Source organism: Chrysochloris asiatica, unplaced genomic scaffold (assembly GCF_000296735.1).
Source record: "Chrysochloris asiatica unplaced genomic scaffold, ChrAsi1.0 scaffold00180, whole genome shotgun sequence".
NCBI lineage: Eukaryota > Metazoa > Chordata > Mammalia > Afrosoricida > Chrysochloridae > Chrysochloris > Chrysochloris asiatica.
Window position 1 is genome coordinate 1159659 of NW_006408698.1, and position 5642 is coordinate 1165300.

General features: G+C 40.0%; 1 pseudogene; it reads left to right on the forward strand.

Moving 5' to 3' along the window:
• Positions 1-2894: 2894 nt before the first annotated feature.
• Positions 2895-4470, forward strand: LOC102831545 (annotated as a pseudogene).
• The last annotated feature ends 1172 nt before the right edge of the window (positions 4471-5642 follow it).

Here is a 5642-nt window from a genome sequence, read left to right on the forward strand (position 1 = left end):
TCCCAAGCCTGCCCACCAGTGATGTATCCACCCTGGCTTTGGGGTGCCTCATTGTCTCCCTTCTTCTGTTTGTCTGTGTATTCTTTCGCTATCTCTATCGCCACTGGATCTCCCCTCCTCGTGAACCAAAAACTCGTGACAACTATGTCGGGGTCAGACCCCGGCATTGAACTATACTTATGGATGTAGTAGCTTAAAATACCAAACAAGAGGGAAGGAATCTCTACAGCAAGGATCATTCCAATCCCCTCTGTACATACGGTTGATAGGGATGAGCTACTTAGACATTGACTACCTAAAATGGGGGCCTGTAAAAGAACAAAGTGATTGGTTTTCATGTTTTCAAAAGTGAGTTTAGATTCAGATTGTGCAGGGGAAAGTAGAATCCTTACTGTGTGGTTTCCATCCTGTCTAAACAGGTCTTGTTAAAGCAGATAGGGACAAGACTCTTATGATTCAATAGTGATTAATTGTTATCATGACTAATTGTAATTTTTGCAACTTTAAAGACTGAAGTTTTGTAGCAAAAAGAGGTGAGTGGTTGATATTACAGTCCTGGAGCATAGGACCCTGGGACCATCAAGGGAGAAGAGCATGAGTGGAGTGTGGAACCCTACCAAGAGAAGTGACTATGCCACAGTTGGAGGCAGAGATGATGAGATAGCATCTGAAGACTTTACACTCATGGAGGAAGGGAAGTGTGCTGGCTGTTGGTGGACTGACTTGCAGGGTGTGCCCTTTGGCTGTTTGAACGATTGTATATTCCTGAGTGTTTCGTGAGTGCACATCCCCCCCAAAACAAAACAAAACAAAACAAAACAAAACGGAAGAATAGAAAATAGAAGTAAATACTGTTGAATTATGAAGCATGTAGAGGATTGTAATCATTGCAATGAAACGAATATGATTGTAATCCTTGCAAGGAAGTGAATACAATAGGATGAGTGTAAAACTGATGTAAACACTATCACTTAATTCACAACAATAATAGTAAAAAGAAAAGTAAATATTATTCTGATTAAAACAAATAAATGAACAGCCTATTTTTTTATTCTGCGATTTACTTGACCTACTCACCACCTGGATCTCTGTACCTTCTTTCACCTTGTAATTTATTTTTTATCATTAACTGACCTCCAAAAAATCTGAATTTGTTCTTATAGTTTTGTTGTGTTCTGGACTCTTCCATCTGTAGATTGAGTTCCAGGTGGTGCTGCCATGTATGTCAATCTCTAGATGTTGTCTGTTCTTATTGGTACTCAATCCAAAGAACTCCCTTTAGGATGTTTTGAAGTGTAGGATTGGCTTTAACAAAATCCCTTAGCTTCTATTTATCCAGGAATGTTTTTATTACACCTTTGTATTTGATTGACAGCTTTGCTGGATACACTGTTCTTGCTTGGCAATTATGTTTTGTTTTGTTTCTTTCAGGGTGTTATATATGTCTCCTCATTGTCTTCTTGTTTGTATGGTTTCTGCTGAGAGATCAGAGCTTAATCTGACTTGCTTGACTTTGAAAATAACACTGACCTTTTCCTTCACAGCTTTCAGGATTCTCTCCTTGTCTTTGAGTTTGGAGAGCTTGCTTATGATATGCCTTGGTGATTTTCTATTGAGACATATCCTTCCTGGGGTTTATTGAGCTTCTTTAATGCTTATATTTATGTCTTTCAGGATGTTAGGCAATTTTTTTTTTTTTTTTACAGCAACATTTCAACTATCTCCTCTGTGGACTTGTGTGATTCTTCCTATTCCGGAAAGCCAATAATTCTTAACTTGTTCGTCTTCATGTTGTCCAACATGAGTCTTAGACTTTCTTCAGATTTATTTTATCCTTTTTTTCTGCTTGCTCTTCTATCTTAGGAGTGCTGGAGTGGCGCTGTGGGTTAATGCGCCAGACTGCACAGCCATTTGAATTGCAAGGTCAGCAGTTCAATCTCACCAGCTGCTCTTCAGAAACCTTATACAGGGTCGCTATGGATCAGAACCAGCTAGAGAGGACTTCACAACAACAACAACTTCTATCTTAGCAGCAATGAGAAATTTTCTTCCAACTCCTTGCTTCTGGCTTCCATCTCCAATTCTACTCCTTGGACCTTTCAGTGTATTGCCTGTTTTTGAAATTTTATTAGTAATAGTTTTGACCTCTTTTTGTAGGTTTTGAGTTATTTCCAATGCTGTATCTATCTTATTTGATTGTTCGTCTAGCACTTTCCTGACTTCTTCCTGATTTTTAAAAAAAAACCTCTGTGGAGTGTTTGGATGCACTTCAATATCATTCTCCTGAATTCCTTCTTACTCTGTTCCAAAGCCTGCCCTCCTTCCAGTGGAAGTCTAGGTCTACTGCCACCGCATTTGTGTCAGTTACTCTATCTTGCTTCTGGCCATGTACCAAAATTGTCAGTTGTTTCTTGGGCATCCTGTAGTCAGCTCAGGAAAAACAAAAATAAATAAATAAATAAACTATAATGAACTAATAAGACTAAGCTCTAATTTCTCAGAAGAAACCATGCAGGCATAAGAAAATGGAATGACATATATAAAACTGAACCAAGACTTCAGAGCAGCCAGAGCTGCGACCACGAGCAGAGCAGCTTCTGGGGCCATGTCCCTTCCCTCGCGACAATGCTCCTCGGCTCCAGGACGGTCTATGGGATGCAGCAACGTGAGGCTGGAGACGGCTCCAGTCGGAGGGCTCAGGCAGCGTGTGAGCCCGCCGGAGGGCTCAGCCTTGGCGGGCCACCGGACCAGAACCCTGCCCCAAGGGGAGAGCCTGGTAGCCGGCGATGGGGAGGGAGCGGGCTACCGCCGCGTGGGCTGTGAGTGCTGCTTCGCCTCCTCGCCTCCACTGCCGCTTCCCCAGCCCCACACAAACTGCTGAGCAGTTCAGGAATATGGCCCTGGAGCAGCTCTGTTCTGCTCTCAAAGTGTTGTTAATAACAATACTTGTAGTGGAAGGGATTGCTGTGGCCCAAAAGACCCAAGATGGACAAAACATTGGAATCAAACACATTCCTGCAACACAATGTGGCATTTGGGTTCAAACTAGCAATGGAGGTCGTTTTACTTCCCTAAATTATCCTGATGCATATCCACCAAACAAGGAATGTATCCACATTTTGGAAGCTGCTCCATGACAAAGAATAAAATTGACCTTTGATGAACATTATTACATAGAACCTTCATTTGAATGTCGGTTTGATCACTTGGAAGTTCGAGATGGGCCATTTGGTTTCTCTCCACTTATAGATCCTTACTGTGGTGTGAAAAGCCCTCCATTAATTAGATCAACAGGGAGATTCATGTGGATTAAGTTTAGTTCTGATGAAGAACTAGAAGAACTGGGATTTCGAGCAAAATATTCATTTATTCCAGATCCTGACTTTACTTACCTAGGAGGTATTTTAAATCCCATCCCAGATTGCCAGTTTGAGCTCTCAGGAGCTTATGGAATAGTACGTTCTAGTCAGGTAGAAAAAGAAGAATAAACAAAACCTGGCCAAGAAGTTGATTGCATATGGACAATTAAAGCTACTCCAAAAGCTAAGATTTATTTGAGGTTCCTAGATTATCAAATGGAGCACTCAAATGAATGCAAAACAAACTTCGTTGCAGTCTATGATGGAAGTTGTTCCATTGAAAATCTGAAAGCTAAGTTTTGCAGCACCATGGCACGACGTGATGCTTAAAACTGGAATTGGAGTAATACGGATGTGGGTAGATGAAGGTAGTGGGCTTAGTAGGTTTAGAATGCTCTTTACTTCCTTTGTGGAACCTCCCTGCACCAGCAGCACTTTCTTTTGCCATAGAAACATGTGCATCAATAATTCTTTAGTCTGTAATGGTGTTCAAAACTGTGCATACCCTTGGGACGAAAATCATTGTAAAGACAAGAAAAAGGCAGGACTATTTGAACAAATCTCTAAAACTCATGGAACAATTATTGGCATTACATCAGGGATTGTCTTGGTCCTTCTCATTATTTCTATTTTAGTACAAGTGAAACAACCTCGAAAAAAGGTCATGGCTTGAAAAACTACTTTTAATAAAACTGGATTCCAAGAAGTGTTTGATCCCCCTCATTATGAACTATTTTCGCTTAGGGACAAAGAGATATCTGCAGACCTAGCTGACCTGTCAGAAGAGCTGGACAACTACCAGAAGATGCAGCGCTCTTCCACTGCCTCCAGGTACATTCATGACCATCACTGTGGCTCACAAGCATCCAGTGTCAAACAAAGCAGGACCAACCTCAGTTCCATGGAACTTCCTTTCCGAAATGATTTTGCACAACCACAGCCAATGAAAACATTTAATAGCACCTTCAAAAAAAGTAGCTACACTTTCAAACAGGCACATGAGTGACCTGAACAGGCCCTAGAAGACAGAGTAATGGAGGAGATTCCCCGTGAAATTTATGTCCGGGGACGAGATGATTCTGCACAAGCATCCATATCTATAGATTTTTAATCTCTACTAAAGATGACATTAACTATTAAATAGTATGTATGTATGCCTACAGAGCACCCATACTGTTTTCAGCAATCAACCCTTTTCTTCTATCAATAATAGGAAGACCATCATTTATTGTAATGATGAAGTTTTTTATTATCTCAGGCAGTCTATATATGGTAAACCAACCAAGAAACTTACTCCATGAAGTGAAAAAAAAATGAAATAATCTTTATCCATTGCTTGGTGTTAATAAATAAATCACCAGTTACATAGCTTTTGAGGGGGAGAGTGGTTGTGTTGAGCCAGACTCTCAGGCTGTCTTTTAGTTTCAGCTACAGGAATACTGCTCTTGATTAATACAGTTCTATAAATGTTTTGATCCACAGTAAACTTAAAGATTTTCTTTACATGTAAACTTATTTTTCTCTAAATTTGTTTTGCTAGCCAGTAATTTTATATGTTATCAGGAGGGACTAGTACCTGGAGAAGGGCATCAGGCCTTTAAAGTAGGGTCAGTAAAAAAAGGAAGACTTTCAGTGAGCTGGATTAACACAGTGGCTGCAACAATGGGCTTAAACATGCTCCCCATTGTGAGGAGGACTCAGGATTAAGCAGTGTTTCTTTCTGTTGTACATATGGTTACCATGGGTCAGAACCGACTTGATGGCTGCTAACAATTTTATCATTTCAGTTCTTATATAAATACACATCGTCAATATACCATACATATTTCAGTAGAGACATTTATTTGTTCTTGAATTTATCATATTATAGTTATTGGTCCTGATGTGGCACTATAGGATAATCACTAGACTACTAACCACAAGGTCAACAGTTCAGACCTACTTTTTGTTCCTTAGAAATTATAAGGTCACTATGGGTCAGAACCGACTCAACAGCACTTATCAACAACATTGTGATAAATATCAATTAAGACCCAGAGTTCTATTTCATCTATCATCTGATTTTTTTCTTAACTAATTTCTATCATGCTACCCAGCTGCTTCTTGGAAACCCTATACAGGGTCGCTATGGGTCGAAATCGACTTGACAGCACTTAACAACAACAACAACCTTTTTAATTACTGGATTCTTGGTCTTTATTTTCTGTGAGAAGTCGATATGATTTACCTCATGGCATATGGTAACCAAGGTTTATTTGAGAGCTCGAGGTAAATTCCTAGGGA